Consider the following 14,895-nt stretch of genomic DNA (forward strand, 5'->3'; position numbering starts at 1 on the left):
AAATCGTTCTAAAGAAATTTATTAAGCGTTAAAAAAAATTAAAATTATTAATTACCGTTGCATCGGACGAACGCTCGATTTTCTACAATATTTTTTTTTTGCGATAGTCAATTAATTAGTTTATTAATAATTATTTATAAAATATTAATTTATTTTCTAAACGATATAATATTTCTACGGAGAGCAGAGAGAAACACGACCGTTCCGCTCGGCGTCCGGGAAACGACTCCGTTAATCGATATTTTGGGTCGAATCAAATGTTATGATTTCTTATGTCAACGTTCATAACAATACTATTATTATATATATGTTACTTATTACGATTGTTATTTTTATTATTTCTTACTTTATATGTTGTTTGATTAAAAATTGTGTATTTTGTGTATAATTTAATAAAAAAAAACAACACAAAAAATAACGTTAAAAATAAATTTTTAAACGATACCACTGATTCGAAAATTTCCATATTAAGCACAAAACAGAATAAAAAAAAAAAAAAAAAAAAAATGATTTTTCAAGATCCAATTCGAGGTCCAATACTGAATACAAATAATATTTCAAAGCAATCCTCCGTATTAAAAGACGCAAGTGTTAAAGTCAACTACGTATTCCAAATGGCAAGCTTGAAAAGGTTAAACGGTGCAAATTAAAAGCATTCCTATACGTTGACACTATATCATTGCGCGCATAGGTCTCATCGTTACCGACATTCATATGCATTTATATAACTCATGAATATTTCGTCGAATCGTCGAATCGAAACAAATCGGCTGCTAATATATTAAATTTAATTTACGATAATTTACAACGGGCGCAATTACAGGCGAAATCGCGAGCTCAGATACTTGGAACGTGTTTTCTTGCCACGTTATCGGTAGTTATCGACGAGCAACCACCATGTTAATTATCGGTAACGACGGTCACGTGCCTTATTGTTCGGCGCACAACAGACCGATGCGCTCGCCGAAGAACGAACAATAATTACCATCGCTTAAGGTACACCCGTTGCCGTACTACGTCTATGCGTTATTAATGTAACGCAACAATTGATTGTGTGAGACATTGTTGTTCACGGGGTTCGCACGATCAATACGAATCATTACGCTTTCTCACGACACTTACGATTCGCGACAAATGGAATAGACGAGTCTTTTGACCGTTCTACCTTCTTTTTATTCGTTCGTTCGGCCATTCGTTTATCATTTCAGAGAATTGTGAAATTTAGAAATATATGGAGCGTGTAATAACTAGATACAAAAAATTTAATAATGGTTTTTGATTCGAAAAGATATTTTTTTTTTAAGGATTAAAAATTGTTTAAAAGATAATAAATAATATTTGAATTTTTTATTTTCAGCTTAAATTATCTACTATTTTTGAAATGAAATAAGATAAGTACAATAGATATATCCAAATTTAATCTAAGACGTTATTTTTTTAATTAGATATATCAAATTGTAAAAAGAAAATTGTTGCAAATAAATATAATGACATGTTTTACATCAAGGTGATCCTTGAATTCCATAGAAAGACTCATTTCATTTTAAAATACGTCTCTCATCAAGATATCCATTTTCACGATACAAACTTTCACGATATTTTCATAGTACAATAACGAGCCTTATTAGCAAAGATTCCAAGGTTCACGATTCGATTATTTCCAGTACCAGGTTGCGGTTACCTCTTGCTTCATCGATTTGTAATCAACTTTTATCCACAAGCTCAACCTCACAACCTATACCCCCGGCAAACCCTAAAAATAGCACATACCCTATCCTTTTTCGCGCCCACTTTCACGCCAAATCGAGAGGATTCCTTATCGTTTCGTTCAACCCCATTAAAGCGAAATTTCCCTACAGAGTAGTTAATTAAACTATACTCCTGAAAAGCAGAAAGTCGAAGGTATAACCCTTCCGGTTCGGTGGAATTGCAACGCACGCGCGATTCCAAGCGCATCGTTTCGCCACGGCCGATGGCTTCCGGGCGAAATTCTAGTTCCCCTTCGAACCGCTTACGTAACGTTGCTTATGAATACGTAACAATGCAAAGTGAGGGCGCGGTGGGGGAGGAATTGCGAATCGAGACAGAAGGAAAACTCGCGAATTCCTCGATCGATGTTAATCAGGAGGATAGCGAGTTTCCTTTGCACTTTGTTGCGCTCGTCTTTGTGATAAGAAATTTCTTCCCGGAAATGACGTTTTATCCTATGAAACCTCGCGATTCTCCTCGACTCTTTGGAGAGAATCCGGTTTTGAGAAATGTTTTATGCAAATAAGATTAGATGTTTAATGCGATAGAGGATGGGAATGAAATTTGAAAATCTTAAAATTGGGGAGGAGAGGGGAATGAAAGAGACGTATAATATCGTACCCTTTTTTTAAAGATGGAGGAAATTCGAAGCAGAAATATTTGAGACGAAATATTTCTGAAAAGTGAAATATTACGAACGAATTGTATTTCATCTATTAACTATGGCCTATTTTAAAAGTGTTCTATCTAAATTGTATCGTAAAAATGAAAAGATGACGAACATACCCGTTATAGATAGCAAAGAGGTTAGGAATACTATTTTAATTTTATGTTTTATGTCAAATATTATTTGAAAATAATGTCACGCTTAAATCATGATTATAAATGCTATTTTCTATTTGTACTCAGATTCGAAAATAATGGATCGAAAATAAATGGCAGAAATTCCAATATAAAAATAGAAATCTTATATTTAACTCGTTTATATATAAATCGAGCAATTTGTACAATAACTTTAATTATATTGCATTATAATACGAAAAATTTCAAAAATTTATTAGTTTTTCTTTTTTTTAATAGAACTATATAAGTACTTCTTTATACGTTAATCACTTTTTTTCTCTAGCTTTAAACTTTACCTTAATATTTATAATTTTTGTAATATTTTAAATATTACAAAACGATACTCTAAAAAAATATATATAATCTCGATACTTTATATTAATTACAATTTAATATTTTCAAAACTTTAATAATTTTATTTAGATAAATAGAGAAAATATTTTCACGATTCACTAGAGAGATTATCAATTAGTGCGATTCCTACAAAAAAGGAAATATACCGCGATACACGATTAACAATAGCGTTACAATTCTTAGAAGTTATAGAGTTCAAAGCAAAAGCTTTGTCTAAGATCCGAAGTGATAACGCATTTATCACTATATATATATATCGATCAACACCGTTTTTCGACCCTCGCTCGAGGGTCTTCGCACGAAACTGCTATTAATTCGTTTCTGAAAAATGCAATGAGTTAAACGTTGAAAAATCCGTATCCGTTGCCAAAGGTTTCATTCTTCGAAGGAATTTGGCAGTCGGGCGGATACTAAAATTGACAAAGTGTATGTGTGTCTAAATTACCGTGAACCGGCTCAGTCGCAATGCGAAAGCAATAGAAATCAACCGGTGACTTTGGGACGAGTGCCAAAGCGGTCGGTGACATTCTAATCAAGGGTAAAAAGATCGATTTATTCGCGCCTCGGTCTCATGGCTCCGTCAAATTTCTCGATCCGCTTTGGATTCAATCCTCGCATTATGGATATTCTTTCGCGTAGAAAATCTCAAGGTAACAAGAAACACGTGACGCAGGAACGTTCCATGTGCTTTGTCAAGGTATTAACAGCTGCGTGGATTCGACTTCTTCCAACTGTTTTTCATTTTTATATATCATATTCCGATATGCGATTTATTACATCGCGCGTTTGATGATGATTTACAGAGCTCGATGTTCGAAATTTATCTGATGAAAAATTAATACATTGATGTATCAGGGTGTTGAAATTTTCATAAATTTGAGTAAAATATATACGTACGTCGATTTAGTTGAAATTGAATAAACATATAATTTAAATAGTTACGAAACAAGATTTTCAATTCATCATTTGGATTGGATTGGAATTTTTAATAATTAACTAACAATCAGAGTATGAAATTAGATGCTTTAATAGAAGATATTATCATTTTCTTGCAAAGACATTAATGACAAAGATAAGTAATAAATAATTACACGATAAGCGTATTTATCTATTACTTATCTGTCACGATGTAAATAATAATATCTACTCAAACAGTACAATCTATTCTAACACAAGGATACGTAATAAATATAATCTTATAAATAATACAAAGTATATCCATCCATCTTTACTTATATAACAACAAATCAAAGATTACTACGTCGTTTTTTCCAAGAATTCCAAATCTTATATATATTCCTCGAATATGGATAAATTATTTTTCCCGTATTCGCAATCTTCTTGTATCTTTCTCTTCCGCATATTTTCAATTCCCTCATCTTATCTTCGCGAAATAAGTTCATCGTATAAATATAGAAATAAAGCTTGGAAAAATAATCTGATTTCTCCTTTATTCCTTATAGTTCTTTTCGACATTATTACAATCTCATCGAACTTCGAATTCGGGGATTTTATTTGGGAGAAAAAAAAAAAGCACTCGCGTTTCCTTACGTGTTGTTTCTATGGCCGTGCACGCTATTAAAATGGAAATTTCATCGAGCGTCTTTGGAAGAGGAATACGCATACTGTGAATACATATACACCGGTTAGAAATAAGTACTTGAATAGACTTTGCACGGTGAATATATAACAGATATAAACAGGTTCACCTTTAAGCGTTTGGAATATTCAATTTTCACGACCACCTTGGTTAACTGGAACGATCGATAATTTACCGAAACTGTTTGCCCGTTTTCGATGAATCGTAAACGTTACCGTTCGAATAATTCACGGCTTGTTCGCGATTATCGGGAATTGTATTCATAATCGATGCCATAATCGATCGTAACTTCTTGAGAAATAATTAGAAATTATTGGAAATCCACAGATTTGTTTTGATTTTCTGTATTTTTAATTATTAAAAGATCCAGAATATTCTTGGCGAAATTAATATTTAAGTATTAAAGGGGAGAAATTTCAGCCGGAGAAATTCTGAGATTCTTCGATCTATTCGATCGAAAGATAATGTTGGAAAAATTCTAAAATTCATAGAAAATGTTTCGTTGAGTTATTAAGATAAAATTTATTTTTTGCACTATTTCGTTTTCTTAGCCGTTTCTGATGTAAATTACAGGAGTATGGTGTGCTATTGCTATGTCGCGCGATTGTATATAACAACGACAGCCCAGTGGCAATAACGATGACAGAAACAGTTGCGAGCGATTGAATTATCGTCGGCTTCTGGAATGCGATATCGAAGCAGCGGTGTCTGCGAGGGAAGGTTGCCACGCGAATTTGTTCTTGATAACGGTGAAACCACGTGACCGTGGCATGAACAATCAATAACTTTCTCCTAATGGACCCTCATCGAAATTACAACCCGTTATTCTATCGCGATTCAATTGTTATTGGTGTACGTACCACTGTACGTACTCTGAAAGTTATTCTGGTGTATCGTTCGCGTAAAGAAGAAGTAGAAACTCGATATATCGTAATAACACCTCATCTATACAAACGATGTGAAAGAACTTTCGGATATGTGTTCTCATCATTAAATATCCTAGTATCGAGTATAAGATAGCGAGTGATCTACTTTCTTCTTTACTTTTTTCTCGTTTTCAATAGAGAATACAAAAATATCGAAAATACAAAGAACGCTATGGGCCACGAAGGAACGTTTAAGCGCGAAATATATAGGCTGTCCTTACTTTTTGCAATTATTTTATTTCTTAAATTGTATGAGAGCGAGAATTGATTGCACAAGTATAATTTTTTAAAGAAACATTTTGATCCTTATATTTTATTTTTGCATATTTGCAACTTTTTACGAAAAAGGGACACTGCATAGTAGATGATTTTAATGAAATAAGATAAGACCAAATATAATCAATTTTAAAAAAATAATAATAAATTAGATTCTATATTTATATGATATTTATTTTATTGCATGTAAAATATAGATACAACTATTTGCAGGAACAAAATAAGAACACCCTGTATAGCATCAAGTGATTTTAATAGAAAGATAAGAACGGATATAGCCTATCAATCTCTAAAAGATATCAATCTAACTTTAAAATACGGTTATAATAGTCGGAGCACGTGGGAGGTAATCGTCTCTATCGAACTAGAAAGCCTTTGTTTCCATGCGTAAAACCACGAAATATCTCTGTATCATTTGCGAATCGTATGGAAATAATTCGTTGGCCGAAAACAGGAAAGAGGGAAAAAAGGAAACAAAGAAATGTAAGAATTTAACGACTGGAAATGATATATTCGATATATTTATTCGAGAATACGACATATGTCGTGTGCCGTCGAGAAATAGAAATTTATTAATCAGGCTGATAATATATATACCACAACCTTACGAAGGTGAAGATTATTAGCGATCGGGAATAACGAAAAAGAGAAAAGGATAGACATCTACCGGTTCAAACAGTAATTGCTATACGAAAACTAGATGATCCTCGCGCCATCTATAATTTAATCGTTATGTAACGTTTTTTTTTTATTACTGTATGCTAATGTTTGAATCTAAAACGAGATTTTCGATTTCACATTAATAAAAAATGGAAATATATTAATATATGTAAATATTTATACACTTACTTAACAGAAGATTAGATCACTTTTAATGAATATTTATAAATATATTTTGATTAATTATTATGATTTTAATGTAAGTCGTTTTTTGGAAAAAATTGATAAAATGAATAATTCAGCTAATTTTATCGCAAAAATTCATCTTTCTTAATATGTCTTAATATATTTAATATGGATCAAAAGTGATCAGAATTTATTACGTATTTCGTTACTTCGTTTGCAATTCAAATAAATTGTAAATAAATAAATTAATAATTTTTGCAAAATAATAATTTTCTTTAATCTAATTTTAAATTTCTTCTTTCTAAAATTATATTTATATAATAAAAAATATTATTTAAAAGAAAAATTGATAAAGATGAATTATTTCAATGCTATTTCAATTCGAATTAATTCAAATGAAAATTTAAAAAATAAAAAAATGAAAAATGTATAAACACATGCTTATGACTTCTCTATCAAAAATAAAAAACAAATTACTGAAAAAAACTTCATAAAAACTGGATAAAAAATAATAATTGAATAATATTGTAAAAAATACAATAAAAAAAAATAAAATAAAAATAATATTATAAAAAATAATTTTCATTCGCTATTAATTTCGCTAAAAATTAAAAATGGCATTATAAAATTGCATTTCGCCTTAATTTTCCAATGTATATTCGATTCGTCCAATAATAAAGATAATTCTATCATCGATCTCGAAGTAAAATTCTACAATGTTTCGTAATGCAAAACTACACGCGTCTATTCTGCAATTTCACGTAATTATCAGTGTGATAAATGTCGCAGCAACAATTGCAATATAATTTATATCATCTAAAGAAGCCTCGTGTACATCCTTGGTATTTTGAGATCGATGTTGTCGTCATAAAATCATCAATTAATATTTAAATCGAATTAGTCATTCCTTTTTTCTCTTTTTTCTTTTTTTAAAGCATTTCGTTTATAAATGGCAGAGTCAATTGATCGATTGAAAAATAAGTAACGTATCAACATTTATTTTTCAATATATCGTTAGATGATTACGGGTTTATAATTAACGTTTGCATCGCGGAAACTTCATACAGTCGAGAACAACGAAAAAAAAAATTTCAGATTTTTTAACAAAACGTGCCTTTTTTTTAACAAAAAAAAAAATTATGCTGACGTTTTTCAAACTAGTGCGAATCAGAAGTTAAAATTGATTTTTCTTTTATTTTTCTATTTTTTTTTTAATGACATCAGAAATGAGTTTTTTTGCAATTCTCAGAACTGTCTATGTATAAATATTTTATATATTGAATCTAATGTGTTCTAATAATTGCAAATTATAAGAAAAAAATTTGATAGATTTTTTTATGTTGTTTTTTTTATGTCATCTGGTAGCATAAAAATTGAAAAAATAAAAAACTTGACAAGTTTCAAGATAACTTCAACAAGGCCAACTTGTTATAAATATTAAAAAACTAGCTTATCAAGTTTTTTCTTTGTTACCAGTTTTTATTTACAATTACATTATAAATTACCTATATTATTTTTCGTTGCTTATTTTCTTTATTTTCTCCATTCTTCATTAAAATAAATGAATTAAATTATATTATTAATCTTTAATAATATGAAAAAATTTTTTAATTCCGTTTAAAAGATAAAAAAACTTTATATGATCCAATAAAAAATTTATATATAAAACAATTTTTATCAATTTTCATTGAATAGAAGATACTATATAAATCTAATCTAAAGAATTATGAAAAACAAATAATACATTATACATTTATATCTTTTTCATATTATCTTTATCTAAAATATCGTTCACTCTTAGTGAATTCAAAGAAAAATTTCTTGTCACACGACATTAATGATAGTTAAGCAGATTTAATAAATAATTTCTTGTTGGAAATGTTTGACGAGAAGAATGGACAGAAGAATACATTCTAACGACAGTATAGATTATCTTAAGTATATTCAAGTATTTGTGGCGCGAACGTTTTAAAAAAAGAACCCCTTGCAGAACAGCCCAATTTCAACGCAGTTTCAAGTACTACGATACGCATAATTAATGAGTCAAGTTAAGCAAAGCAATCGAGTGAAACCTATTCATCTAAGTAAAATGTCCCTTAACGATCGAGCTTGATTATCTTGTTACCACACGAGCCAAGACATCGTTCCATTTGTTCGTATGCCGAATCGTATGGTTTCATCGAAACGAGAATGGTGGTTAAACCATCTATGAAGAAGCTCATCAACATTCGACCGACCCACTTTCCCACCGATTAATTAAAACCATTTATCGTTTTTCTCTCTGTTCCATTTCAAAATTTTCTCTTAATGGGAAAATATAACTCATAATAGAATATCAATGAATCGTTCAAATTGATTGGAAAATATTGGCGGTTGTTTTAAAATAATAATCGTCAATCAACGAGTCAAAGATGTGGGAATTACTTTTGAAAGATCTAATTAATAATTTATGCAATAATAATTAATGCAAATGAAAATTGAATTTTGAAATATATTATAATAATTATTTAATATATATATACATACATACATACATACATACATACATACATATATATATATATATATATATACTTTAAAATATATATTAATCTGGCATGATCTTTGTCCCAAAAGCAAAAAGAAAAAAAAATCAGGAAAAAGAAAGAAACGAACAAATCGAAGAGATGGTTGCTTGTGAATCGATGTCGGAAGGATTCGTATTTTCCTGGCCGAGAACGGAAAATATATGGAGGGAAAATCGCGATCAGAAATGAGCGTCAATGAAGAATTGGGTCGCGGCATAGTCTCGAAAAACGACTAGGAAAGAAGGAACAAAAAGACAGGTGGAGGGGAAAAGAAATCGTTGATCGTGAAACGAAAAGAAATAAACGCGACTGAGCAAAAATGGCTGCCCGAAACGGCTTGTCTTGATGCTCGTCTTTTAGTCTCTATTTCCGTGCTTCCTTCTGATACCATGATCACGCTGTTTCTCGATCGAGATTAGATACACATAAACGACGCAATATAATTGAATTCGCAAGGATAATTCGGCATCTTTTCGTAACGCGATCATACAATCGTATTATATTATTAAAAATTAGAAATTACGATATAGATATCGAATCAAACAATGGATTTAAATCAATAATTCACATAACGTTAAAATTAAATCATTGTATATACTATTTCGAATATTAAAAAATTCTAAAACTAGATATATATAAATAACAGTACTATTATAAAATTTGCAATGACAATTTTTCATAACGGATTTCGTAGCGAATTGTATGATCGAATTATATATATTATGTTATTAGAAATGTAAAGAGACTTACAAATGTTGAAATATATTGCGATGTAGATATTAATTTAAAGCCATATACCGTTGAAACCATCATTTTATATATCACTTTCAATATTATAAAATTACTAAAGGTAAAAACGAATGACGCAATACTATTGAGCTCGCAACAATTCGGCATCTTTCGTAAAAAATCACACAATCGAATTATATATATTATATTATTAGAAATGTAAACTGACTTACAAATGTTGAAATATGTTACAATATAAATATAATTTTAAATTCGTATAACGTTGAAACATTACTATATATATATATATACTCTTTTTCAAAATTATTAAAACTAGATGAATACGAATGACGCAGTATCATTGTGAACTCGTAACGACAATTTGACATCTTTCGTAACGATTTTCGTAGCAAATTACGATCGAATTATATGTATTATGTTATTAAAAACATAAAACGACTTACAAATGTTGAAATAAGTTGTAATATAGATATTAATTTAAATTCACGTTGAAATCACTTTGTCACTTTCAATATTATAAAATTACTAAAGCTAGGCGAACACGAATGACGCAGCACTATTGTAAGATCGCAATATTTCGGCATCTTTCGGCAATTTCCGTAATGGAATCGTACGATGTAATACGAAAAATACCGAATAGTGCCGAATTGTCGTTGTAAGAATCTATGATGATATTGTCATTTGTGTGCAGTTAACCTTAGAAATATAGTACATTTGTCAAATCATATAACCGTTATTGCAATAAGAAAAGTCACTCATCTGCATCGAATCTAAGCAGCTTTTTTATTTTCCATTTTTCGATGATATTCAAGCTATATTTCGATAATAGAACGATTTCAAAGTAGCAATTGATTGAATGACAAAAAATTATTGTATATTTTATCTCGATCTATCCAAACAACAATCTCTAAAATTTTTCTTTTTATTATAAAGTTTTTTATTTGTTGAAAGATAAATATGTAACACTTAAAAAATCAAAATCAATATGGACTAACAAGATCATAGGTTAAGTTATTAAAAAATGAGATTTTAATGATATCAAGTTATTTAGATATTGCATTTAAAATTATATATTGCATTCTCTTTTATGAAATTTCCAAATTTTTAGATCTTTGTCCAATTATGAAACATTGACAGTTTTGATATCAATTCATTGTTATTTTATTGATGATCGATCAAAATAAAATTTTAATAGAAGAAAAATCCGAAATATAAAATTTTAATTTCGATAATTTGAAATGTATAAATCATCTCATAAGTATTATCTGTTTAAAAGTCTAATTTCAGATATAAAGAATCATTTATTACAAATTCGTTAACTGGCAAATCAAAAATCTTATCAAAGTGCAAACCATTATTGTCTTTCTTTTTAATTATTGTTAATTGTTGTTGGAAAGAAAATTTTTGTTATGATTAAGAATTAATAAATATTATATAAAACTTTTGATTGAAACAGTTATAAGAAATTTAAATGATGCAAAAAAACTGTTATGGATGAAAGCCTATATCGGTTCAAGTTACGGTTCCTTAGACTGTTATTATATCAATTCTGTAGCAATTCTACGTCCGTTCTGTTCTGGTTTAAAACGTTTTATAGTTGTTTCTATATACTATAGAATTAAAACTAGAAACCTGAAATAATTCTGAATCACGATTTATTATAAAGTTACACAAAGATAGAAAATATAAATTTTATTATTCTCTGTTTTAATTTAATTCTCTCTATACAAATATAAGAAAATATAACATATTGTCAGTGTGATCTATTTTAAGTGAAAATAGTGAAAAGATAAAAAAAACATGAAGGAACTGTTCAGGCCAATGAATTTACTTTCGTTGTTCTTTTACTTTTGTTATTTTTTTGTTATTTATTGAATTTAAAATAATAATGGAAAGTAATAGGGATAATTTCGATACGTTTCAATAGTTTATTATACAGATATTGCATGTGCAAATATATACTTGCTTGAAATTTCTTCAAATAATGTATACATTGCGTTCATTGTAATAGATAATATCAAAATTTTGTTAAATATTATTATATTAATAAATAATAATAAAAACACAACAGAAGATCCTCATAATATTTCGTATTAAATTTACAATTACATCTACAAATCTGTTCGATTTGTTTTCTCGTGAATTCAAACAAGAATCTCGAAGACTCAAAGGTGTTGAGGGGAAGAGAACCTGCTCGAATACGTTTCGTTACGTGTTCGTTACAGCACGTAATGCGTTATGCAAGACCGATAAAACGAAACTCGAACGGCCACGGTACATACGGTCATCGTGATTAATTAAACGCTTTCTTCGAAACTCGGCAAAGTTTAACCCGTTTCATCACGTTTCAAGCGCAATTCGAGGAACGATTTCGCTCCTTTTAATTATGCATCGTTAAGAACGATCAAAGTAAGATAGCTCAAGAAAGTGGTCAATGAGGACATTCGTTCGTTTCTCATTTTTGATGAAGGATTTGCGATATACTGGGTGTTTAGTTAATTGTGATAAAGAAATGATAATTCTATATCAAAATATGGAAAAATAATTATTTATCCGAAGTTTTGTTTTTCGAAGAAATCGAATTTGAAAATTTTTCAAATGAATTTTTATTCATTTTTGACTTTTCTTATATTTTTTCCTTATATCATCAATTATTAAAAACTTAATTAATGATTTGTCGTAGATTTATCTTCAATTCTTGATTATTATTCGTTTTTATTCTTCGCGAAGAGCTGTTTATTATTTTATTTCCAAGAATCGACTTATCAATCACGATTAGCACGTTAACAGTTTTCCGTAATTAAAATGTTGAAACGTCGATAAGATTTTTCGCTGAACATATGCTTTTAAAAGAAATTTATTTCAACTTGAATTCAATTTAATCATTTATCATGAAGTTTATCTTCGAATAATAAATGAAAATTAAAATCTTCGTTGAGGAATAATTCACACATAATCGAGAAGACAAATGAGACAGCTTATGAAACGCAACAAGTATAAGAATCGGAGTTTCTAGCTTTTCAACAAGGCTGAGACGAAACTTCTTGGAAAATTCTAGACAGTATCTATAGAGTTTTGGTAACAGAACTAGGTTAGAATTGATAATACGAAATCTTGATATCGTTAATGTAACTTTAAAACAAAGAAATTAATAATCGATAATGGAAGCTCATTTTTTATTATATAAAATTCTATCTTTAAAACTTATTTCGATATAGAATTTGTAAATCAAATATTGTATCGATAAATAACTATGGAATCAACGTAATATCGATTCTGTAGAATTGAAATTAAAACATGATTCAAAATTTTATTTTTTATAACTGTTTTAGTCCTTATATAATATTTGAAATAGAGTTTAATTATTCATTTTCTTAACCTTTTCCTTAAAAATGGCCTTAAATTATTTTTATAATGAACGTTTCTATTTAAAAAAAAAATTCATACAATTAGATGAAAAATATTTGTTATTTCTAATTGATGAAGAAGGCTACCAGTCGTACCAGCTGTAAATCTAAAAATACTGTCCCCATAGATGTTACAAAAGTATGAGAACACACGAGAATATTAGCTTAACGACTACTATTTTTTAATAAACTCTGTGACCAAGAGATACATGCATATTTTTGCAGAATACTTCAGTATAGCTCTCTGCATATATGTACATATATAGTGTGTTCCAGATAAAAACCGATAAATTTCACTAACATATTTAGAATATTATGAAAAATCTTATTATTTAAATTCTTTAAATAAATTGTCATGATTGTAAATAAATATAAAATACAATTTTAAATAAATAATTATGATGGATAAAACATTTTTTTTTGTTCAAAATTCAAATCTGCAGGCAATTTTTTTATCCGGGACACCCTATATGCACTCTACTTATAGATTCCAGAATTCGCGTGAAGTATCCTAAACGCTATAATGTAGTCCATATACAACGTATCATAGACACTGGATATCTCTTGTTCGCGGAGAATAGTCGCTCAAAATGGAGAATAACAGTATGCAATGTACAATTCGGTTAAATCGTGCACAGGAAATGGAAAGAACAAAACACGAAACCGGCGAGGATGGACATGGCGCGCAAGCAAAACGCACCGAAAATAGCTTTCTCATTTTCATTTAAACACCGGCTAGCCGTGTTTTCTCGACGAGAATTCACGAGAATGTGAAACATTATGGTACACGCGAGACGACAGATAATCGAAACCGCGTCGCGGTTTCAATAATACGACGTTATTGACGTTCCTCGAATGTTCGTCGATGATGGAAGACAAGACAGTGACGTTTACGTAATGGAATTATCGTTTTCATTAATCATGTTGCTTTTTCTTCTGCAGGTTCATGTTCTTGAACTTGTATAATAGCAGGTGAAACGAGAATCACATGTCTTCTAAATAAAATTCATCTTTACAATGCTTCGTGGACAATAAATAATATTCAGATTTATTTATAGTAATTTATATTAATATTTGGATAATATTGTTTATTAGAGATTATTATTTTATATATTCAATTATTATAATAATGATATTGATTGTTTTTTTCATTTTTTCATTGATTTTAATTATTATAGATAAAAAAAGCAACTATGTAGATTTTATTCAATTTTCAATTTAGCAATTTCCTCACAAATTATCTAAAATAAAATTTATATTATGAAATCTGTATGATACATTCATAAATATTGAAATTTGGATAAACATATGTAATCTATTTATAAATCTAAAACTTTTTAAAACTACTTATAAGTAATATTCTTTAAGGCAGCATTATATCATTTTAATCAATATAAAAATAAATATTAAAATTAATCACTTATTTCATATGTTAAAAAAATATAATTTTTATCAGAAAATGATATATACAAAGTAAATTTTCTTTATATGCCTATAAGTGTGACATATCCAATATGAGAATCAGTGTTGTGGAAACATATACCCCAAAGGATTGAATAAACATTTTTTACCAAGAA

The 14,895-nt window shown here is 29.0% G+C and overlaps 1 protein-coding gene across 4 annotated transcripts in view; it reads right to left on the reverse strand.

The window, feature by feature from the left end:
• LOC122716411 (protein FAM102B) overlaps positions 1-14,895 on the reverse strand; it is a 71,488-nt gene that overhangs the window by 30,751 nt on the left and 25,842 nt on the right. Inside the window, exon 1 of one of the 4 annotated variants that reach the window (XM_043939450.1) lies at positions 10,355-10,447. The exons of the other annotated variants lie outside the window; for them this stretch is intronic. The gene's annotated coding sequence lies outside the window, so the exon portion shown is untranslated. Of the gene's footprint in view, positions 1-10,354; positions 10,448-14,895 lie in introns of those variants that run through there. 4 annotated transcript variants of the gene reach the window in all.

Source organism: Apis laboriosa, unplaced genomic scaffold (genome assembly GCF_014066325.1).
Source record: "Apis laboriosa isolate Shangri-la unplaced genomic scaffold, ASM1406632v1 scaffold45_cov149, whole genome shotgun sequence".
In the NCBI taxonomy this organism is placed as follows: domain Eukaryota; kingdom Metazoa; phylum Arthropoda; class Insecta; order Hymenoptera; family Apidae; genus Apis; species Apis laboriosa.